Source organism: Lonchura striata, chromosome 15 (assembly GCF_050655825.1).
Source record: "Lonchura striata isolate lonStrDom1 chromosome 15, ASM5065582v1, whole genome shotgun sequence".
In the NCBI taxonomy this organism is placed as follows: domain Eukaryota; kingdom Metazoa; phylum Chordata; class Aves; order Passeriformes; family Estrildidae; genus Lonchura; species Lonchura striata.
Window position 1 is genome coordinate 15001440 of NC_140717.1, and position 24817 is coordinate 15026256.

General features: G+C 48.5%; 1 protein-coding gene across 32 annotated transcripts in view; it reads right to left on the minus strand.

The window, feature by feature from the left end:
* NCOR2 (nuclear receptor corepressor 2) overlaps nt 1–24817 on the minus strand; it is a 227989-nt gene that overhangs the window by 197864 nt on the left and 5308 nt on the right. For 5 of the 32 annotated variants that reach the window (XM_085593368.1, XM_085593359.1, XM_085593354.1 and 2 more), the window contains exon 2: nt 1030–1196. The exons of 6 other annotated variants lie outside the window; for them this stretch is intronic. The gene's annotated coding sequence lies outside the window, so the exon portion shown is untranslated. Of the gene's footprint in view, nt 13560–24817 lie in introns of those variants that run through there. 21 more of the 32 variants (XM_085593377.1, XM_021532799.3, XM_021532798.3 and 18 more) reach the window with 12 other exon arrangements.

The following is a 24817-nucleotide window of genomic DNA, read 5'->3' on the forward strand; positions in this document are numbered from 1 at the left end:
GAGAGAATCCACATAATTCAAAGACATGGGCACTATAAAGGGAGTCGTAAAAGAAAATCTCACTGCTCTTCCTTCCTCCACAGGCCCACTCATACTTGATTCTGGGACATAGACAATCCCCCTTAGGCATCTTGTGCACAACCCTGAGCAGCACACCTGCCTGAGCCCAAAGAGCAAGAGCTCAGCCAGGCTTCTCTGCTGCTCCCAAAGTGATGTGAAAACACAGGCACCATCACAGGCAGCATCTGACCCCCAAGGGAAGCAGAGCCCCCCAAGTCACACAAGTCCACAAGCGTCTGCACAGGCAGAAGGTCTCATAAACTGTTTGGCTTTCAATGCCTTGCACTGGCTGAGGGGTTTAACAAATATATTCCAAAACATTGCCTTGTCAAGTTCTGGATCGTCAGCGTTAAATCCTTGAGCAACCAAGTGAGAAATGAACCTGTAGACAGAGAAACGTGTCTCGGTGTTCTTCCCCTGCCTCGCCCTCTCCGTTAGCCCAGTGCATGTTTGCTTTTCCTTCTAAACTTCACTTCTCTGTGCAAACAGTCTGCTATGAGAATTATTTGCTCAGTCCACAAGTTTCCTGCATTTTTTTGTCCAGCTCCAGGGCCTGATCATCAGGCATTTCCAGCTCAGAAATCCAGGCTATTAACGACTTCAGCCCTGCAGAAAGGATGCATCAAAAGCAAAGACACTTTTGCAGACACTTATCCGAGGACCAGAGCAGATGACAGAGACGCTGCAGAGCACCTCAGGGTGTCAGAGCCACAGGGCAACCCAGCCCTTTCACCCAGGAACAAAGACACCCATAGCACTGCGTCTTTGAAGCCACACTTTGAACACATCAAGCAGCTGCAAATCCATGGCACAGACTTCTCTCTGCTCTCCTGTCTGCCTACCTTCTCCCAAAGAGACTCTGCTCTTGGTCATGCTTTGTAGGATGGCCACCTCTGAAACTCAGCTTGCTTAAAATCAGCTTTTATACCATCATCTCTGTTCGACATCAGAGCTTTACAGCACACTCACCACCAGTCCATGTGCCCTGGATTCGTGTGCCCAGACTATGGAGAAGCAGGAACTTTCCCTTTTCCAAAGGCCTCCGACACCCACGGCTTCAAGTATTTGCTGCAGCACTGCACCACACCGTTCCTTGAAGAGCCTGTAACGTGTCCAGTACACTGAGCAGCTTTGACCTGGAACAGCACCAAGCACAAAGGGTCCTCAGCAGGCTCTGTATGCAATAATAACACAACAAGGAACACTCCAGTCCAACAGAAACCCAGGGGACACAAACCGTTGAGCAGGATTTGGTGGATGGAGGTTATTAATGCATTACAAATAGAACAGAAATTCAGGAAGCAGTTATCTCCAGAAAAGAAAGATTCATTTCCTTATGGTGCTTGCAAATCACACTGCTAACTTCAGATCGGAAGAGCTGGTGCTCAGTAGAATGAAATTAAGCATGTTGGATCACACAGGACACCCGAGTGGATAATAGCAGAAAATTAATGGAAGCATATATGCCTCAGGCAGAGGACTGGAAGACCAGCAAGAGAGCTGTACTCAACTAAACTTCACCATGATAAATGAAAGCCAGAAAACATACTGCAAATGCAGAAATATGATGATTAGCTCTACACCGGAGGTTCAACGACTTGAACATTAATTTGCTTTCTCCAAGAGCATCACTTCCAGCCAACATAAGCACATGTACAGTTCTCCTTCAGAGACAAAAGGGTACAGGGAAAAACAATCACAAACTTTTAGAAATCACTGGCCTCACACAAGGATTTTATTCCTGGATCATCTCCAAAGAAAACCGTCCAAAACAACAAATTAAATGGGACTGCGGAGACAAAGCAATCTGCCACTTAACTCCTGACACTCCACAGTCTGGTACTTGAGCCCCTGGTGACCCTGTGGCACTGCACAGCTCACCTTTCCCCAGCAAGTAAAATCCTGAGACAGGTCCTCCCACCTCAGCACCATCAGAGTGGGCATCAGCAGAACGTGCAAGGCACCAACACAGGACACTGACTCAGGCCACCATTCCATCAATGCTGAAGGAAGTCTGTGCCCTTGCACCACGTACCTGCCTGTTCCCACCGCCCCTGCCACGCCGCCTTCTCTCCTCCACCAGAGCATCAAGTACTTTGCTTGCACATTTCCAGCAATCTGTTGTTTTCACTGATGCCAGTTCTCTCCTTGCAAACCTAAATCTTGGAGTCTCCCTATGACTTGCCTTCACAAGAATGCTAATTAGGTCTTTACTACCCCCAGGCTTTCTGAGAGAACACAAGCATCTGCCATGTGCACTCCCACTCCAGCTATGTTTTCCCACTCCGAATCAACAAAACAAGTGTGTTACTCGGTCAGTGACATGCAGAGGACACAGCCAGATTTTTAAGAAACCTGGGAAAGGAGCTGCACCACCCACCACATTCCACTCCCGAACACCATGAGGAGCATCCCTGATCCTCCAGGAGACTGGGCAGTGCCTGGCTCTCTGGTGCTGGGTCCTTGCTCCAATGGTGCTGGGCTCCCTCAGCACTCCCCGAGGAACAGGCTGCTACCATACCTCAGCCCACACACAGGCTTTCCAACCTCCACCATTCCCTTCCCATGACACCCCAGTATTTTTAGCATGAGGTGGCAGAGTGAAAGGCAATCTGCTCCCATCAGCTGGTCACACTCATTACATCCACCCAGAGCTGTCCTTCTCCAGACAGCCCACACCCAGGAACACTCAGCTTTTCCAGCCAAAGAACCTATTCAAGGACAGCTGCCAAGGTGGTAGAAGCTTGTTTCTCCTGTTCTTGTTGGCTCTTCACTCCTTCCTAAAAAAGGGCATTTCCCAGGACCTGGCTGCTGCCCCCAGCTCTCACATACAAATGAACAGCCACAGAATAACACAAGGAGGGGACTGCTGGAAGATCTGTCTTCTGCACACTTCCTGGATGACAGACGTGCCCTGCAAATGCTGAGCCCTGCAGGTTTCGCCTTCTGCCTCAAGTACAAGAGAACGCGGCACTCCCTGCCAGACTTAGGGAAGGTGTAATTCTGAGGAGCAAAACTATCTTCACACTGAAGGGCCACTGATGCAGGAACAGGCACCCAAACACACTGAAACAGATAACCAGGCATGTCAGTGTGAATTAGGAGGACACCACAGGTCTCCCAGTTTCCAACAGGTACACCATTTTGATGCTTCTTTTCAGCTTCCCAATTCAGAAGATGGCTCACAGCGGCCATTGCCCACCTCCAGAGGGACTGGACATTTTCCATAGCTAATCTGTATTGTACTTGGAAAGTAGGGAGCTGAAAGATAAGGGAATATACTCAGATACAAAGAATGTGGTACGAGTGGCTTTGGGGGAAGCATTCTTTAAATGCATCATTTTACAAGCAGAATAAATCCTAGACCATGTGGCGACAACTGAGCTGCATGCAGCTGCTGAGCCAGCTATCTCTTTCTAGGGGCAAGACTAGTTCCCTGCATAAATGGTTCTTTAAACTTTATAATGCCAACTGCATGAATAGGACTTTTATGGATTCCTGCAGTGACGCACAAAGACATCCTCAACATTTCAGAGCTGCTCAGCAAGCCCACACGCTAGCTGCCTTCACCAGAGCACTCAGACCCCATCCCAAAACCAAAACTCTTCCTGGAAGCCTGTCTCACCAGGGACATCCTGCTGTCTTCCAGGAGGTCAGGACTGCCAGCAAAGTTTGGTTAAAGTCCAAACAGATCAGACTCTGCAGCTTTGGTTCCCAGAGGCCACACCAGACCCTGCTCCACCACCACCACCCTCTTCAGACCGCCACACAGGGTTTCTTTGTCCACACAGTTGTGGCTTCGAAGAGAGGCACAAAAGAAACTGAGATGAGCGTGTAATCAATAGGCCTCACCCTTCTCCTGCTGCCCCTGCCATTTCTCAAAGGGAACCTTTCCTTCCTCCCTCCCGTTCTGCATCATCTTCCCTGGCACCCAAACCGACAGCTGTGGCTGTGCTAATCCAGCTCTGGCAAACTGCTCTGGGAGCTGGCCCTGGCCGTGCCCTGGGACAGTGACGTGCCAGGGCTGGGACCTCTCCATGAGTGCTGCTGGTGTGGCCAGGGCTGCTCTGCTGCCTCGAAGGCACTCTCCCACCCCAGCAGACACAATCCAGAAGCGTGGCCATGGCAAAGGCTGTGACCCCAGGCACAGCACCGTGTGTACTCCCTTCCTGCTGAGAGGAGGCACAGCTTCAGGGCATGAAGGGAAACAGTCCTGCTCCTCTGACAGCAGCCAGGGCACCAAAACCACCCTGCAACAGATTTCTGCAGCTATCCCAGGAATGCCTCCCCCTCAGTTTCCAGTACAAGAGCTTTACAGCCTGCTTCTCTTAAAATTCCCTGATGCAGCCCAATCCTCCAGCATGTCAGCGAGCAGCTGGCACTCGCTCTGCTGTTTCCAGCTGTGCTGCTCCTGCAGAGCAAGGCAGGGAAGCCCATGGTCTCTCCAGGACACGTGGGAGGCTCAGCACTCAAAGAGCATCAGAGATAGGCCCACTACAGGGAAGCATGGAAGAGCTGCATCTCTGTGAAGGCTGAACAATCCCATCTGTCCTGCTGAAACTCCTCAAGGGATGGACACAAAGAGCACAGCGACAGAGATAAAAGGTATGCTCTCAAATGTGCCAGTGTGGCTGCAAGACACAGAGAACAGTCTGTACTGTGCTTTCAGGAAATCCTCTCCCTCTTCCATATTCATATTGATCCAAAAACTCCTACATGACATCTCCTCAAGCTCAGTGCAAGCTATTACAGAACTCTGGAAACACAGACAAAACCTTGAAGACAATCTCAGAGCAGATTTAACGAGGCTGATGGTTTATCCACCTGACTTTCATCTCCCCCGCTTGTCTTCAGCAGCTCTCAGTAACACACTCAGAGACCTTCTGGGACTTTTTCCTTGTGCAGAGAAAGTGCTTTTCACTGCAAGACCAGGCTCTCAGGATTGAAATTCAAGTACTAAGGCATGAAAATACATAAAACAGCAAAAGCAGCAGCTAGTATCAGGCACGTCTCACCCAGTTTTGTACACAACAACCAACTGAGCTTGACCATACTGACAGGGAAACGCCATGGCCAGGGCAAGGCGGCTCCCCACATCACCCCAGACACTGTGAGCTCGCTCCAGCCTCGCTGGCAACCAGCACAACACCCAGCTGCCAGGCTGCTGCACAGAAACCTGGCAGGAGATGTGGGAAATGAAGAAAATCAATACTGGTTGGGTTGTTTGCAAATCTGTTTCTACCCTCACCTTCCCGGTCTCACAGAGGACAACTCATTAGGTGCCTGGAGAGCTGCCAAAGCCAGCTGGGCCTGGGCAAGCCATGCTGCTGCAGTCCTGCAGGACAGATCCCAAATAACCACAGCCTCTCTGCCCCTTGCAGCAGCCCCCTCCCAGAGATGGCAGGTGAAAGCAGTGCAGGCAGCAGATAAAAAGGGTAAATAAAATTCAGCCCCATGTGCACCTGTCCTCCAGACAAAGCCCGCTCCCGGAAGCCAGGCTGTGCCTCTCGGCGCACAAAGACGGGTCTAAATCTGTCTGTAATAGAGCTTTTCAGGCTGACTGAACAGTAATGTTCACAAGCTGCTCCCCTCAAGGGAATACTGTATCCTCCTCACTGCATTACCCCAATCAGAAAGATCAGTGAGCAGCTCAAAGGCAAAGGTGGAAGAGGCGCCGCTGATGTGATTCCATTTAGAATCTATCAGAATATTTTATTCCTCCCTTTGAAAGCGACAGATTAGGTATTTCCACTTCTCTTTGAAGTCTGGCAGAACAATTCACACCAGTGGTCCAAACACCCCTCACTCCTCTCCATGTGCAAGATGGGAGAAAAGCCTCTTTGAAAGCCCCCCAGAGTCACCCGAGGCAAAGCTACCTCTGCCATCAAAGGCCAAACTCCCAGCCAACAGGGTAGCAATTTCTCTTCATCACAGCAAGCTTTATTTCCATTCCAGCTTCTTTATTTTCAGAAAGTCTCCTGGAAAATTAAGTGTGGTACACCTCTATTCCAAAAATCCTTCCTTGGCAAGTGCTGGCTTCCCACTTTCTGGCAGACACTGAAATTAAATGCAGCCTCCCTGTTTATTTCCTTCTTGCCGTGGATATGCACATCCTTGCTGAGCTCTGGAAGCAATTTTTTAGTTGGGAAAAAAATAAAGAAATATTCCAAGCTCTTACATAAACAATGGCTGGTGACGAGAGGAAAGACAAGGGTTGGAAAATTTCTCACATTTTATTAAAGCGTCTCTCAGTGCGGCAGATCAGACAAAAAGAACAAACCCAAACAAACAGATTGAAACAGCTGAATATTAAAATGGTACTGGAGGGATCAGCTGCAGCATCTTTCCATGGCCAGGACCAGAGCCTCCACCAGACAACATAAATGAGACACAAACAAGGGTGGACTTTGCTGTTCCATGGTACAGAAAGAAGCCTTCCAGAAAGAAGGTGCTCAGCACAGACCCATAATGGAAAAGCAGAGCCCAAGGCTGTTGTACTTGTCAAACACACTTCTGCTGGTTTCAAGTCTTAGTGCTAGAAGAAAAAGGAAAGAGAAACTTCCTGCACAAAAAGGGAAACTAAGCAACTTTGTCAGTGCTTCCTCCAGCCTGAAGCACAAATTGATAGGATCACACTGATCTAATCCAGAGGGCATTCCCCTAGAGATTACAGGAGTCTCAAAGTAGGTCATGCTTGGGCTTGAGTATCTCAGCAAGCCCAATTCTGACATATTTCCAGAGCCCATGTAGGTGTGTGTGTGTTCTCCCTTTCCCTGCAGCAGCTCGCTGTGCAACGCTCAGTACCAGAAATCCAAATTAGACAGGAGGGAAGTTTAAAGGCTGGATCTCTGCTTGGAACAGTAAGAGCTGGAGCTATCCAGGCCACTGACCCTCCTCTCCACACGCTGGCCAGAGCTGCCAGCTGTCAATGGCCAAGGGCACTCTCCCTGCCAGGGTTTCCAGGGGATTTTGCTGAAACACCAACAAACCCACACACTGCTCTAAAGGGGGAAGCAAGCAGGGATGTTAATGGGACCAGGGCCACACTGGCCACGACCTGAGCTCAGGGGAGAGCAGGTCTTTCAAAGCAGACCTGAAGCCAGCCACAGTGAGATTCTGGTGTCCACACAGGGTCCCATTCCTCCCTCACACGTTCCCTTTCCGCACCAGCTTCAGCACAAGGAGCTCACGTGGACACAGCTCCCACTCCTCCCTGCTCTGGATATTACACCAGGCTGCTTCTCCGAGCTGTAGCTGACTCCAGGCTCACCCCTCCACCCAGCCAACCTGCTGCACACTTCAGGCTGGAACAAACAAACAACACCCAGAGACCTTTACCAACCTGCATTTCATTCAACTACAATAAGAACTCCTCCACTTCTCTACTCCAGCACCTCTTTACCTCTCCCCTCACCCTGAACACCAGAACCACATCACAATCAATGTTTGCAATCAGAACCCCTACAAAACAAGGGATTATAAGCACAGCGATACTTTTGATTCATCAGGACACCAGCACATCCCTGTTCACCCTCCATCACCCAAGAACAGCTACAAAACAAAACACCCATCCATACCAAATTGCTTTTACACTCATGCACTCAGAGCCTTTCCCATAACTTTAATTTCAGATCCTCCCAGCTGTCACAGCACTTGCCTCATCCTCCAAGGACTACAAACACAGGCTTTCTTCAGGGTCCTGGACTGTTTATGTGCAGAGCAGGGAAGAGAATTGCATTTCCTGAGGCTATGAATGATTTATCATCACACTGAATGCGGGAGGAGCGGGGTCCCAGGGCTCGCTGCATGACCGGAATCTCACAGGCAGGCTGCATCTGCAGAGATGTTTGTGTGCACTCTTCAAATCATCATTAACCAACAGGACCCTCAAGAGGAGCATTTATTTCCTTGGGATTGTAAGGGAGATGGCTGCTGAGAAAACAGCTGGGCAGGATTTAGCTCCATTATATCCGTCTATCTTGTTCCACTCTCCCGCCCCTCCACCTCTCAGTTTAGTTGAGTACAAAAATAGAAGTAATAATAAAAATTTAAAAAAGAAAAGAGAGGGAAGTGCAGTACATAGCACAGGCCAACTGCAGGTCACAGCTATGGTCAGTGGAAGCACATACAGCTGCACAGGGCAGGTTTTATATTTCCAAATACCTCCCCCCCCACCCCGGGGGTTTAAGTACTCATCCCATTCTCCAGATGACTTGCAGAGCGCTGTAAATGCAGGTGTTATAAATAAACAAAAATATGCCCACGCTGGCACGCAGCTTTCAGCTAGTAAAATGGGCATCAAGGATTCTTAATGAAACGGTTTTGCAATTCCCAGCAGTTCTGCATTCTCTGGAGACAGGGTGATTAAACAAACACACAGAGCAAGAGCCCAGCCTTGACTCCATCTATGGGAGTTTTGTCACAGACTGAAAGGAGGCAGGAATGCCATCCCATGGACCTCCCCCAGACAGCTCCACAGGCTGTAACTTAATATTATGCCTCTTGTTACATGTTCATACCAAGAGGCAACCATATTTAATACAGTACTCTGTATCTAGGGATAAAGCAGGATGGAGCCAACCATCAATCACTCAGCTTCTCTTTCCTTGTAGGATTACACAGGCCAACCCCACAGCTAGGAAGTATTTATAAAGTTTCTTTTTAGTTCTAGATACTGCAGACTTTTTTTATAGTTACTATAGTCCTCTATTTTCTGCGTACCATATTTCCACGCACATAATCCTCCCCTCAAACCCACTCATTAAAAAAAGTACTGCTCCCTTGAGAAATAGTCCTCAGATTACCCACAACTCACCCTCTCTCTTTCCCAGCAGCTAAGAGTGCCATCAATTACCCCAGCAAAAGCTCCCGGCAACCAGGGAGAAAACTGGAACCAGGAAGAGGGAGGACCAGCAGGAGGTGGGTAGCCTTGGAGTAAACCTCCCCTATTTCCTACACTTGAATAATTTCCTCCTTCTTCCCCAGGCAACCCATGGATTAGATGCATGAAAGTACAGCAATTACCCTCTTCAATTACCCTAAAGACTCAGCAAGAATAAACTGTTTGCAGCGGAGAACCCTCTTGCCTTCTCCCCCCTCAAAGGCAAACCCATCCTCCACCATCCACAGCCAACCTGTGAAGTCTGTGGCTCTGCAGATGAGAGCATTGCTAAGCAGTCAGCTTTCATTTCCTTGGAGTCCTCCAAAGGCAGCTCTGTGGCTCACACACAGTTATCCAGCACTGCCTTTGGAGGCTCCATTTCTCCTCTCCCCCTCCCCAGCTCACAGCCCACACATCACCAAATACAAGCAGGAAGAGAAGGGAGCAGGGAAACTTCTCTGCACAACCATCTTTTTATTTCAGGTTTCTTGGATATGGTGCAAGTCCAGTCTGGAAAATAAATCCTCGCTCCCCACAGCCTACTGAGCTTCCAAGGGCTGTTTGGAGAAACAGCACCAGACATCAGCTGACACTAGCAATTACATCCAAATAGCAGATACAAGTCTGTTATCGATCTGTTCCTAGAGGGAAGGACAAGCTATCCAGTAAAAAGGGGTGTCACGTTATTAAATTCTGAAAGGATAATAACCCAACACAGAGGGCACAGCTGTTACTGGTACACTCCAGGCTTCGTTTCCAAGCCTGACAGGGAGCAAAGAGCAGAGTGCTTCAGTGTTTAGAGACAGGCCTAGAAATTAGAGGAATAAATTAACATATCCATATCTGAATTACTGGGATAAGGGAGCTGCAAGTTCTACTGGCAGGAACTGGGCAGCTGCTGAAACCTCTTCTTAGCCAGTGCACAACACTCAAGCACTTTGACCTCTCCAAGCCCTGTGGCTTTGCCCCAGAGCAGAAGTTTTAACAGCTCAAACACTTGCAATAGCCCAAGGAAAAGGTGCAGAGAGGTTGTCTCCTTCAGTAACCTGAGCCAAACATCCTGGTGAAGAACAGCGACAGACAGCTCTGTGGAAAAGCCCAGATCAATTTTGTTGCAAAAAAGAAAACATGGCTCAGGGTAAGGGAACAAGCCACAGACTTTCAATATCAGCAACTCAAAAGAATGGGAGAATTTAACCAAGCTGCTGCTGGGGGAAAAAATAATAAAAAAAATCCACAAAGAGTTATCGATTTTTATGAGCTTGGAGTCAAGAGATCCATAAATTATTCACAAGGCAACAGAGATGGCAGATTTCTTGGACATTTCAGTACTGCATCACACAAAATTACAGGCTCAGATCATTTGGCCAGACCGTCCCACAACTGAGCCTTTAGATCAGCAACAGTGATCTCCAAAAGGGGTCTCTGGACGTGTGACAGGCAACTGCCCTGCTAGCAGCTCATGGGACATGCCAAGGGCCACAGGCAGAGCTGGACAGCCAGAGACACAACAGAAAATGGTTTCAGAGCATACTTTGGGGATTTTCTACCCCACTGCAGACAGCAGGTCTCCCTGCCCACACTAACAAAATTACAAACACAACACCACGAATTAGAAGGGAAATGCACCCATAGCCCTGCCCAAACAGACTTGGCCAAGGAATCAAAGTCCCTCCAATCATCCCAAAAGGCACTTGGAAATCAAGGTGTGAAGAGCACTACAGACATCAGCATTTATCTCAGATGTGAGTCTGGGCAGAAAACTCAAGCTCAGGAGCTCTGTGAGGTACAAGCCTCAGGTGCAGCCTCTGGCAATTCATCTCTCCAGGCTCCTTTGCAAAATAGAAGGCAACAATTTTCCTCCTGCTGCAAGGGAGAAGCATTGACGCCCCAAGATGTGAGAGCAGCTGAGGCCAGGCAGCACCTCAGATCCTGAGCTCGTCTGCACAGATCCTCATCACCACAGCCAACCTCTGACACCAAAACAAAGTGGTCCCTTAGATTTGCAGCACTCAAAGCACTGGAGACACCTGGGATTATCCCTTGACACAGCCAGAAAAGCATGGGCTGAAACAGGAGAACACAGCCAATGCCTTCCACTGGCTCCAGTCACACCAGTCCCTGCTCCTGGCTGAGAACTGGGGAGCCTCTGGTTGAACCCAAGTCAGGTATGACTCCAGTGCATGTAAAAGACCTCAGCATTAGAAAAACTCTTGTTTAAAAAGCAGTGGATTAGAAACTTCAGACCAAGGTACATTTTTATGAAACCTACTGGGGGAAGATCAAATACATTCTTTTGTAGGTAAATGTGGTCTTTGGAAACACTGGAGCAGCACCTCAAAAGACAGATTTTCTGTTTATCCAAACCACCAGAAGCAGAAGTGAGAACAAAAGGCAGCTGTCCTTACCCACCACCCCAACACAAAACTAATCCAGGATTCCGAGCCTTTAACTCGCAGAAAAAAAACCATAAATTTTGCTGTGCTTGTGCAGAAAGAGCTGGAGGTTTTAAAAAGTGCTGGAAGGGAAGCCAGCCATTTGTCCTTACCCTTTCCAAACCCAGGGACTTGGATGCCTGGCCAGCTGCCCATAACAGCACCTAAGCCCAAGGCAAGCGGTGCAGCTCTAAACATCCAAATCCCCAGGCGTGCCAAGGGTGAGTCAAATGTGGGTTTCCAGCCCAAACCCCGCACACTCTGTGGCAAACCCAGCAAGATCCTGGAGGCACACTGATGGGAAGGCTTTCATGCTGAGCTGTCTCACACTAATGACCCCACAGCGGGATCTGGCAGGCAAAGGCAGCCCCCAGATTTAGCCAGAGTTTCAGATGGAGCAGAACAGCACATTGATCCATTTATCGTCTGTAAGTTGCCATGGAGACCACAAGTCATTCCCCACCATCACCACCCCCCCTGCAGACCCCCCCACTGCTCTGCAATTGATAGCTGGGCACTGGGGAAGCATTTGCAGCACCGTGGAAATTAAATCCACAGCAGAGGAGCAGAGGATTCGGAGCCGACACAGCCAAGGCACCTCAGCAGTCTGTCCTGTTCTTCCCCACCGAGCAAGGCCAGGCACCCAGGCACTCCAAGCCCGAGTATTATGGGAAATTAACAATAATAAAGTAGGATTTTAATGCCTCTCCATGGGTTCCCCTCTGACAATTCTCACAAGGTAGCAGGGAGGAAAGACTTGTATCCAAGTGCATGTGCCAAAACAGGCTTTGGCATATCCCAGAGGTCAACTCCACCAGAGCAAATCAGGGAGTTCCCATCTCCCCAAACAGGGGAAGATCCAGCAGGAGAGCAGTCTTCTGCTTTTCATACAGCAGATCCACTCGTGAAGGATCACAGCTGACCCCTCACTGAAGGGAGCAGAGCATCAAGAAACTTGTGCACACTACAAGCAGCAGGATGAGAGTGGGTGGATCAAACTCCAGCCACCTGCTGCTGGAAAAAAAGTCACTTCTTGGTCTGTAGAAGACCCATGAGCCACCAACTCTGGGGGCAGCAGAGCAAGGCTTGAGCACATCCTGAAAGCCCACTCCTTCAGATATACATCCCCCAACCTCTCAGCCAGGAAGCAGAAAAAATACTTGAACCGGTTTTGGGGCAAATATCCCAATGGGTGCACAACGCTGCCTCCCCACACCTACCCAGTCCAGGCTCTGGCACCACAAAGTATTCAGGTGCTGTTCAGCACTGTCATTTACTAGAACCAGATAGTATCACATTTCCTTCCTCCCACCCCACGTAGGATGAAAAAAACACCATCAAGACAACCTGAGAAAAATTTTTCAAACCTTCGTGCTTAGGGTTTGGCTTTTAACTCCACACACAGCCACTCAAGCCAGTCGCCTGCTCAGTCAAAAGAGCTGATCCCACTTAATTCCCTTGCACTTTAACAAAGAGCTGCTGTGCAAGTGTTGCACTTCTTAACAGCTCATTCCCTGCACACATCAGTGTGAAAACTTGGGGCTGGCTTTACCCCAGGCTCCAGAACTGGATTACAGCAAGCATCTTTTAGGAGGCCAGAGGAAGAGCTGGTGTCACCAGCCCCCCCCAGCATGGTGGGCTGCTGCCAGAGGAGCCCAGAAGCCACCCCAGGCACTGGAGCATGAGGACACAGGGCAGGTGGCAGAGCACAGAAAGGCAGCTGCAGGCTGAGAGCCTTCAGGGAAACTCAAGAAGCGTGGTGTAAATACTGTATGCGCCTGGAGCCAGAAAGCTCAGCGAGGGCTGTGTGTGGCATTTCCTGAAGGTTACCTCGAATAAGTGCTGTCAGCTTGCCAGCCTCCGACTGTCTGCTGAGTCCTTCTGTGGGAAGCACAAGACCTCTGTGGCATTGTCACAAACTGTGACAGCGAGAGCTCAAAAAAATAAAATTCCTCCCACGCAGCACAGAAAAAGCAGGTGTAGGACACCAGGGCAGGCAAACCCACTGTAATCTGGCAGGGTGGAAAGGCTCCTCTCTTCTTGCTAATGCCTGGTCACAGAGCTGCTGGCTGAGCACTGTGAATCTCCCCTTGCAGAGGGGAGGTGGGGAAGGCTGCCCTGGGCAGAGAGGCAGGTGAGCAGCTGGCCTGGGCTGCCCTGCTCTGCAGCCCTGCAGGTGGCCCAGTGTGGGAACCCAGAGCATCCCTCTGGCTGCCCTGGGACCCTGGCAGGGGTCAGGAACCTCCTGTACAGAGCCCCCAGAGACACTGTCTGTGATCTCTGCCCATGGAAAAGAGTTTTCCATCTTACAGGATGAATTACCAGCTCCAAGTGTTTGATATAAGTAATAATTAAGTGTGGCACAGGTGCAAAAGTCAAATTTTAGGATTCTAGATGAGGGGTCCAAAGGGGACAAGATGGAGGAAATTGGGTGTGCTTGTCCTTTTTCTCCTTCTTCATGCCCTCCATGTCTCACTGTGGTGTTGGCATTTTTCTGTTGGCTCAGGCTGGGGACACACTGTCCAACGTAGGTGACAGATATTGGCACGTTCTTGTAAATCCAGCCCAGGGAGTTTCTGGTATTTAATGTTTGTAACATCCCACTGAGGGCAGAGCCCCACACGCTGCCCTGCAGGACAGAGCTGGGCAGGGCAGCAGAACATGTGAGGGATAAACAGAATAAACAACCTGGAAACCAGCACAGACCAATGATGGCTTCTTCTTTGGCAGGGGGCTGACAGACAGAGACTTTTACAATCTGGGAATCATCAATAGCTCAGATTCCGACAGCCCAGGCTGCCCTGCAGCCCTGCTGTGCACGCAGCTGCTCAGCCCATCCATCCCAGCCCATGCAGGAACATCCCCTGGGATCAAGCTGTGATGCCCAGGCCACTCTCCTCCTCCAGCAGCAGCTGCCTCACCCCTGCAGAGGGCTGGGCACTGCATCCACCCGGTGCCAGCGTGGTCAGCACAGCCAGAGACAGCAGTGCACATCTGTCTGCATTCATTTTCTAGCTGCCACCCCAGAGATCATCCTGGCCCTCCCCACTCATTTACTTTCTCCACTGGGAACAGACTGGGCATCTTCATCTATTCCCAGGCATTTTCTGTTCCCAGGGTAAAGTTTACTCGCAACTTTGGAGCCTTTCCAGCCCCGTGCTCACAACCCACTGGTGAAATGGATCTGCTCTCTGCTGTCTTCAAATCACCTGCTGAGCTCAGAGTAACACAGGGCTTGCAACCAAGCACATGGCACCAGTCTCCCCAGCAAGGACACCAAGCTTTCCTGCCAAAGCAGAAAATGTCCACGAGTTCTCTTGCTGAGCCTCTACCTCAACCCCATTGTTCTTTTTTCCAAAGGACAGCTCCAAACACAGCACTGGAAATAAATGCCAGTGGTAAGCAGGCAGTACACACCAGATAACAAACACTGCAGCTGTGAGCAGAGAACTCAGGAGATCTGTCTTGCCACTTTCCAGAAAAAAAAGCCACAGTTCAAGGCCTCTTTGGTTACGTAAACTTCATTTCCATGTCTTTTATCACTGATAAGATAAGCCATTGCTCAAGTTCAAGTTCTGTATCAAGTAAACCATGATAATCCTCTTAGGAATTCCCCATGCCCCAGCTTGAACAGACCTGCAGAAAAGAGCTTAAGGGGTTGCCTTCAGCTTAAAAAAAGAAACACACAAGCACAAAGCCACAGACTTATTTATAATGTAGGCAAATTTGGGGCCTAGTATAGAGCACTGGAGGCTTATACAGATCTGCCTGAATAAGGGATCTACTTCTGCCCTAGTTCATAAATGCTACAAGCTACTACTTGGTCATGCATCGCTCAGCTGAGCACCAGCCTGGAGATGACTGCCTTCCAAGGAGGATTTCTTGCAGTCACAGGAATCCAGAGGGTCACACCCCAGAAGAAATTAAACTGATTCAAAACCAGTCACACACACTTTGTCCTGGATTAGAGCAACAAGACTCTTGCAGACAGCTGTATTTTTTTATTTATTGCAACACAGGATAATTTTATATCCTTTAATGCTGGCAGCAGAATTACAGTGATTTTAAGCATTTATTGCCCTGCTTCGAGTACAAGATGTTACACTCACTAAGACCACCTCCTCCTGTACTTTACTGTCAAAACACCCAGATGCAAAACATCACTGTCTATATTTGTTAAGAGGATGACTTGATCCAATCTAGCAACTGACTATATTTACTAACCACTTAAATATGCACTCACACACCCCGCACTGCAACACAAAAGGCCATTTCATAAATATCTGATTGCAAGACAGATGACAGCAATAAGCAGGCACACAAACTCTTGCCCTCCTCTCTGCTGCTCATCATCAGGACACAAATTACCTGGGCCAGCAATTTTATCACAGCATCTTCCAGGGAACCGACTTAGCCTGAAGGCAATGAGGGCCAACATTTGAAGCTTTAATATTTTACCTCACAGGGCTGCAGCTGCCACCCCCAGCACAGTTCAGTGATGTGCAAACACACACTGCAAGGGCACAGCACTAAGCACATCTAAGCTGGTGGCTGCCAGAAGATCAAGGCACCAGGCAGTGGGTAACATCTGAAATTGGTGCTAAAAATACAAGTTTTCTTCAGGTCTATCTACTTCCTCAGCCAGCACCCACAACTGTTTCTTACACGTTTCCATCTACCACGACTTTTATCCCTCTGATGGCTCCTCTCCATTAGGGTCTTTTGCACATCTCTCAGTATTTTATGACACTCTAAACTAAAAGATGCAGCATATCAAATAAAACACATCTCTCTCCTTCCCACCAGCAACTTCAAGATCCTTCAGCATTGACTGACAACCCACAATATTGTGGGAAAGGCTGTTTTCAGATCAGCTGCTGGAAAAGCTCTTCCAAGGTAGCAGCTGAATTCAAATCACACACCAATTAGCTCAGGGGGATTTGTATGTTTTTCTTTCAGGAAACCTATTTGAAAACAAAACAAAGAGGGAAAAAAAATTGTTTAAATCTCATTAAAATATCTCAAACTGTGTCACAAGAACGCCACGTTTTCTACTGAAGAAAACAGGAGCAGCTTTAACTAGTTTCACCTCACCAGACGGAATTTTGTCCTTTAAAGCCACTTGCTGTGTGCCCCCACCTCCAAGAAGACAACACAGAGGTCCAGAGCAGCTACAGACCTGCCCAGCATCACACAGCAAGCAAACCACAGGGCCAAACTGCCTGGGTCTGTTCCCTATCTTTCCCACAAGATGAGCTTTTCCACCCTGCCCTCCTTCGGTTTTCTCCTCCCGCCTCAAGGCCACATGCAGATGACCGTGTGCTTTTTCTGAAGCCAGTGCCAATGAGGCCACTGCATTCGTTATCCAGCAGGATAATGACAGAGTGCAATTCAGTCAACAGCAAATCCTCCCCAGGGAGATGCCCTCTGACCTTCCCCAGGCTGGGGATGAACGCAGCCAGCCAGATCTCAGACAGGCGGCAGGGCTGAGTGAATAATTCCTAATGAAGCCTTTCATCTCTCCTTTTGTTTTGGGGAAGGGAGGGAGGGGGGGAAAGGAAATAGTTTGGTACCATCCACCAGCAGAAAATTATTTTCTAGAGCTACCTCAAATCACTGTCATCTGAACAACATTTTTCATGGCTCCTGCACAGTACGTGGGCACAGAACATGGGCTGCTCTCTGCAGAGAAGCCCCTGGTGCAGACAGCCAGTCTGGGAGAGGGGAACAACAGCCAAACACACAGCCAGAGCAGGGATGCTGCTGGAAGCCTCGCTCAAAATCACCCTTAGGCACGCAATTGAGAGTGAATTTTAAGATATCCACTCAAACCACATCTTTGCCAATGAAATTCACTTCCACTGACACATGAAATGCATGAAGGACAAGAAAGTTCATGAAATGAGGCCCACAGAAAGCCAGGATCTTACCTCTCTCCACATGCCACTCAGACCTCGCTATCAATTTTCTCTAATTTTCCAAGCCACAAGCTGTAAGGATAACAAGGATGTGATAAAAGCAGATTTATTTTTTCCCCAACAAAAGGAAGCAATTCTCATTTCTCCAGTGTGAATTCAGCTGTAGAATTCAGTTTAGCAGCATCTGCTGAATGCTCTGTGTCACCCAGAGGTACTACAGTAAATAAGGGTGGAAAAACAACTCCCAACTCTGAGATCTCAGAGCTGCTTCACAAGCTTTCAGTCATCCTGAAGAATTTTTAGCCACGCAGTTTTTATCCCCATCTCTCAACTGGGCCTAAAATTGGCCATGTCTGAAGCAGTCACTTGCAGCTGCACCAGCATTTCCAGGGATTTTCCCCCAGCAGATTGTGGGTTATACTGGGAATAGAAATCACACGGAAGGACCATGGTGGTAAGATGCTCCCGGCCCCATTCCCAGACAAATGAACTGACATGAACCTACACACTTAAACAGAGCTTGGCTCGTGTATTTATATAGATGCCAAATCCCAGGGATATCAGTGACAATCTCTTCCCCAGTAAAACCTGATTACAGTGCTGGACTCTCTAAAGCCCCCCAGCCACCTCAGACATCATGGGGAGCAGCCAGCAAACCCCTCCAGGTGCCCTGAACAGCAGGGGCTGCAATGCCAATGATTAAGCAAATCTTCAAAGGAAAAAAAAAACCAAGAGTCCTGGTCAATGACTGACCAGTGTAATAGCTCAGGCTACTATCATGTGCTCTTCTCACACCACATTTGTTTGCTGGGCTGCCCAAGAGGTTTCCAAGGGTCAAACATGAGGTCACCAGCTTTGCTGAAAAATATAAAAAGCTGGAGGTGCAAGTAAGGAAGGCCCCAGTACTTACAATTAAGGCTAAAAAAGACATGAAAATGCAAATCCTCTAAGTTTAAACACACCAGAGGCAGCATCAAAAAGGAGCAAAAAAAAAAAAAAAAAAAAAAAGAAAAAGAAAAAGGATCGTATGGTTTTTGAAGATCAGACCTTCGCAGTATTTAGTAATCCACAAAAAATTCTGACTGGCCTCAAGGACCAAGAGTGGCTGTGGAAAGCAAAACCTTGCTTTCAGGCTATTTTGAGAAGCACTCACAAGGTTTATCCCAGAAACTGCTTTCTGCCTACTCAGATTTCTCAACTGAGCCAATCACATGGTGTTTCGATGGACTGCTGGAGACACTTGAGAATAGCAGAGCTGCCTGCTGCTATCTGCCTGGCACAGGGTGGTTTTTAATTGAGGCTGAACTCTTAAGTCCCTGCTGCAGTCTGCAGCTCCAATCACTGAAATAATAATTAAACCCAGGAGAAACAGTGCAAAGCAGCAATGCCTTTAACCAGTGCATTAAGATGAGGGAACTTGAAGATGTGCACAGACATCTCCAGGATGTGCTGTTTTGTTTCAAGCCTGAGGATTTCACAGATTTTTAAACAGAAAGTCGGGGTGGCAGAGATCCTGCAGCAGAGAAACAGGAAAGTATCCACTTTCACGCCACCCAATCCGAGGAAAAAAAATCAGATTGTGTTTTTTACCATCCGAGTTTGGGACCTTCCTTCCATGGGATTACCCAGAGAGGGGAATGATGCTCCCAAGACAGACTGATTTGAGCCATCCTCCCCAGTTCAAATTAAGCTGTGAAATAAACCTTTGAAAGAAACCACTCCGAAAAACTCTGTGCTGGCTGTGGAAGTTGCTGGTGGGTCGGGACAACACAAGTTCAGCTCTGAAATCCGAGGGGAGACACTCAGCCTGGAAACGACTCTCCATTAGGTTAATTAGTCAAGTTGGATGTCTCCAAGTCGGTTGCCATGGCCACGGGAACCGAAGAGCAAAGCTCCACACAGATTTCCTCGTGTGGGACTGCGGACAGGGAGCTCCTGCAGCCCCCTGGCAGGCAGGGAGGAAGGAACTTGTCACCCTGGGCTGCTCAGGGATGCTTCACTGGAACTGCTCCTTGTGCTAAAAACAGCACCCGAGCTCAACCAGGTTAATGACACATCGAGAAGATGCATTTGCACATAAAAATAAACAGAGTGCATGCGAGATCTACCCTCCACCTGGCTTTTGGTTGGCTGGTTTTGAGCGGGGAGAAAAGTCAAAAAGCTGCTCTGTTTTCTCTTAAAAATTCAAAGCCTGTCTGTCAAAGGAGTGACAGAAAGCTGTCCATCTCTCCAGACACTATGCCAAATACAGCTGAAGCTTGTCTGTCAACTTCAGAGCCTGGAAATAGGCCACAGTATATTACAAACAAACAAACATTTTAAGTGTCATTAGTTACATTATGATCAACATCATGTCAGTTGCTTACAACTCTACTCTGCAGCAAACACTCACCCATGCACTAGCACACATGAGTAAAACCTACAGCAACTTCAGGAACAGCAGCAGATTTAGAAAAGTGTGGGAGAGAAAAAGCAATCTGTAATTCAGCAAGGCTCCTGTGGCAGAGCAGTTTTAAATTCCCTTGAGAAAAGGACCCTCCTCTCACTCTCTGTTCATCAGGAGCCTCGCTGAGCCAGGACTGACACCTGCAGAAGTCGCCACACAGCACAGAGGATGGCTTCTGCCCAACTTTGCTCTCCATCACTTCCCCCGGGTGTGCAGGGCCACAAAAACACAGAGCACTCGAGTGTCCCGGGCTGCATGAGCCAGACTCCAGGAACAAAGAAAGGTGCTGCAGCCAGCACAAAGCAGCAGCAATGTGAAAAACCCCAGCCCTGCCATGGAGGAACACCTCAATCACCACTCCCAACCAAGCACTCCGTTTCCAGCTCACAGGGAAGGAGCAAACGCCACAGACCATGGCAGAAATGACTGAACTGCTGCAGCACTGCCTGAGCTTGACTCCAAGCTGGAAGTGCTGCAGGACCAACAGAACCCTACCTGAGGGTCTGTATCATCTGCTGCAAAATTCATTGCTTGAGAGAGACACATGGCATGCCTGCAAACAGCTCTGTGCACAAGGCTGGGGGGAATATCTCCCCCCTTAGAAGGGAATTTCTGCCCTGTGGAATTTATTCCTGCAAAAGAAAGGCTTGAAACACAACCAGGCTGTGTGAAGTACAGCCACTCTTCCCTGGTTTCAGGCTCTGTGTCCCACGGCTCCACATCCAACCTCACAGCACCCAGACTTTGAACTGACTTAAACAAAACCATGACTGCTTGGTGGAGACAAATCAGCTTCTCAGGTCAAAAATAACAGGAGAGAGAAGCACTGTGACAGGAACATGCTGAGGGGCAGGGAGGTGGCAAACTCCTTCAGCCAGCACTACAGGCAAAGTCCCCCGATTTCAGAAACAGCTTGAACAAAGTGGGCAAGATGCTGTGCAAAAGGGGAGCAGGAATCACCCCTGTTCCACAGCCCCAACCCCACCAAGAGTTACAGCCAGCCCCACATCTCTCAGCAGGTTCATGTTCAGCTGTTAGCTTCCCCCCTTCTCTGCACATGCCATAAATAGTTGCTGGTGTGGATCTCTCTGTTACACTTACCAAAAAACTGGGAGATGGCCATGTGACAGGAGCCAGAACATGGAGAAGACCATTCCCTTCTGTAACTAATTGTTCAGCCCCCTCAACACACACCAAATTGACTTGGCAAGGCTGCAAGGTGAAGCTGCTGTATTTGTTTACACATTTTTTTTCTGCTGGTTAAGAGGCTTTGGAAAGCAGATTGCAAATGGCCAAGAGAGCACAGGCACCTTTTATCAAGTTTTGCCTCAACTGGAATGAGTGAAGGAGAGCAGCATTCCTGGCTGTGTCCTTTGAATAGATATTTTAGCCTCGGTTACCCAAGAATTAATTGACAAAACACTCAAGAAGTTTGTAAAGGCAAGCGTGAACACTCACTTATTTTTGGCTTTTTCCCATAAGGATCAGCCTGTAAAGCAAAGTCAGTGAGTGCAGTCTGGCTGCTCAGAAGGCAGGGCAGTGCCTGTGTTAGCCAAACACACTCAGAGCCTGCAGCAGCACAGTAAGTCCAGGCTGAGGAGTCATGCATGGACACGCTGCTCCTGCAGCAGCCACGGCCTGACTCTGCACCCACCTTCCAACTCAGCCAAGGTTCAAGGTGTTTCCGCATGAAACAAGGAACTGGAGCGAGGCAAACACAATAATGCATTGTGTGGGGACTGAACCTCCTGCTGAGAAGAAATCCACAGACGCTTAAAAAGCACAACCGAGCAAAATGCAGAAAAAAAATGAGACGCAGATGGAGCTTAAAGCTCTTGTCTCACTGAACCAGACCAAAACTCACTCTGCCTTTGGCAGGGGAAACAAGAGTAACCAGGGTGCTTGTGTCTGCCTCTGCAGCCTCCTCCACCTCAGGGCAAAGCAAATTCTCCATTTTCTCAGCTTTCTCTGCTGCTGGCAGAGTTAAGGACATTCACAGAAGTGCATTAGATTTCATAAGCACCGATCTCAGCAGAGAAGATGCAAACCTCAGCTCTCCACAGTGAGAGAGTTAAAATAAAAACACAAGCCTTAAGGTACATGCTGACTTCTCTCTTTACTTCTGTTTCATAATGCTGGAGAAAACCCCAAACCCTGCAGTGTTTCTCACTCCAACACCACACAGCCCTCAGGAACGCTGCTGGCAGCTGGCTGGTTTGGGACCAAAACCACAGCAGCTCTTTCTGTGCACGTCAAGACACGTAGACATCAAAGACCAAAAAAAAAAAAAAAAAAAAAGCCCAAAATAAAATTTAAGGAAAAAAAAAAAGAAAACCCCACCCCAACAATTTTTAAGTAGCAACCCTGTCAAGATATCAAAGTAAAGCCAAAACTAAAACCTACAAATGAAGCGAAAAAAAAAAATAGAGAGGAAGAAGAAAAAAAGAGCTGGCTGACACCTCCTATACATGCTGCCAGCAGGATCACTTGCTCCAAAAATAAGGATGCTCAACACATCTTAACTGATGACATGACAACTGCTTCACGTCCCAACACCGAAGTTGCATAAAAGCCTCTGAATACCCATTGCCTTGCAGCTCAGTAAAAAAATTAGAACTCAGAGCAAGCAACAGACACCGTGTGCCGCTCCTCAGAAAGATTTTCAGCTCTTCATTTCCACTCAAGCATCCACTGGGGCTGCAGAGCAGCATTTTACCCCTCTGCCCTTTGCCAGTCACGCTCAGCTGCTCCAGCCACAAGGCTGCGGCTGAGCTGCCCAGGTGCCTGTGCCCAGCATGCAAAAATATCTCAACTGTAGCTCTGGATCCCAAAAAACTCCGCAGAGCAAGCACACAAAGGGAGCCCTCCTGACTCCAGGTTCCCCCCAGACAGCAGCAGCCTCCTGCAGAGCCTGGATATGCTCAGGCTGCCTCAGCAGCACCTCCTGAATAAGGGACATTTAAGACTAGAAAGCCTTCAATAAGAATTCTGAAGGCTTTTTCCACTGCCAGTTCAGAGAGTTTTCCCAAAACACTGAACACACAGATTCCTGTAACGCAGACTCCGCTGCATTTTATTTCTTTGACAGTTTTTAATCACCTCTGGTCTAGCATTTGGAAATTATTATTCACACACACACACACACACACAACAGGAACAAGGCTGCAGGGAAACATGAATTTCACTGGCCTGCCTGGTTTTGTCTGTGGACACCACCTCACATATTACCAAATCAAAACAAGCCGGCCAACTTGAGCGTGAGGGGGAAATGAAAGGGCAGACCAGTGACCTAGAAATGAAGCTGACACTCCAGCATGAGCTTGAAACTCTGCAGCAAAGGGAAGAAAAAAAAAAGGCTGTAACTGCTTTCAAGATGGAGCTTGAAAAGTTTATTAATGGAATTATATTATGTGGTAACCACAGAAAAGCAAGGACTTGATCAAGGAAGTTTTTCCAATAGGAAAGAGTCATCCCCTTCACTAAACAAAAGAAACTCTTATACCAAAGAGTGGATGTAGTTATTTAACGTTCAGATGCCATAAAAACACCTCTACCAAACCACTGAAGAAACTTCTTGAGCAGCCAGCTGTGGTACCAAACACCACTGCTCTGATAGACACCCAAGATTTACAGAGCCATGAGTCACAAACTGCATGAGGTTACAGCATGGGCTTGAGGAGGCAGTAGACAAAGCTTTGCACCAGGAATGCCAGAGTCTCAGCACTGATCCAATGCAAACTCACCCTGCCAGGTGCAGTTGGTTCAAAGAGGGTGTTCACCAGCTACCTTTGTTCCAGCAAGTTTCAGGCTTGAGCGAGTAATGTCCACATCAGCAGCATAAACCGACACGGGATCCGCATCGCCCTCGGCAAGGCTGCCAGAGGCTGCCACGAGCCAGCATCCAGCCCAGACTCTGCGTGCACCACCAGGTAATCCAGGGTAAATCACTGGGGACTCACAGCCTCCCAAAAGCAGCTCCTTGCAACATCACACCAAGGAGATCACCCGGCCTCGGCAGTAAACACTTCCACAGAACAATTCCGCTGCAAGAGCCAGGTGCTGCCACTGATAAACTCACCAGGCTGTCTGCAGCACTGCAGGTACGGGTTTGAGAAGTTTGCAGAGGCCAAAGACAGAGCTATTTATGAAGTGATCAAGTACCATGAAGCTGAGATCTGGTCTTATAAAAATTTAGCCGCTGGAGTAATTTTATAAGGTTTTAAAATATTTTCAGAAGAAAGCCAACTTTCCATTGTTTGCCACAGCTTGTTAGAAGCCCACACATCCCGCAGTGTAGAGGAAAAGACACCCTCCACCCTCTCCAGCCAGTGCTGCACGGCTGGAGGCACAGGCAGATTTTCAGAAAGCTCGACTTTGCCTGCCATCCTACTCAGCAATTCAATTCTCCCACCACATCCCACTGACACCCAAGCACAGGGCTCTGTCCTTCACCATCCTGTGTTGCAATAATCAGGCCCCAGTTCGTTACACAGCCACCTAAGCCTCCAGACCTTGCAATTAAACACTCCCTGAGGAGGATGAAACCTGCCCACCTGGGAGGCAGCAAGTCCTCAGGGACTGATCACAGACGATGGGATGATCTGCACCAGGAACCTTCCCAAATCCTGTCATCCTCCACCCACAGGCTGACACATTTCTTTCCTTCTGCCTTCTTCAACACAGAGACAAGGAAGAGCACACTGCAAACAACTCTCCTGCCCCAACATGCACAGGACAAACCCAAACTGTGTTGCTTAAGAAGCTGGTAGGCAACATTCAGGTACCAGCACAGAGCACCAGCCAGAGCCTGCAGAAAATAGAGTTCAGAGGACGCAGAAGTACCAAAAACTACATGATAGATGGTCACACCACTGAAGTATTTATTCACTTTACAGCCAGTTCCCTGAGCAGGCAGCGAGAAGCACACCCAGCTGGAAGAGTTAACTTCCCACACGTTTGGCCAAAACTACATTTCTGGGCACCGCCACTCTGTCCAGCGTTACGCCAGGGAAACAATGCTAAATAAAGATTATGTGGAGTGGTATTATGTAAATAATTCTCTTCCACAATGAAAGGA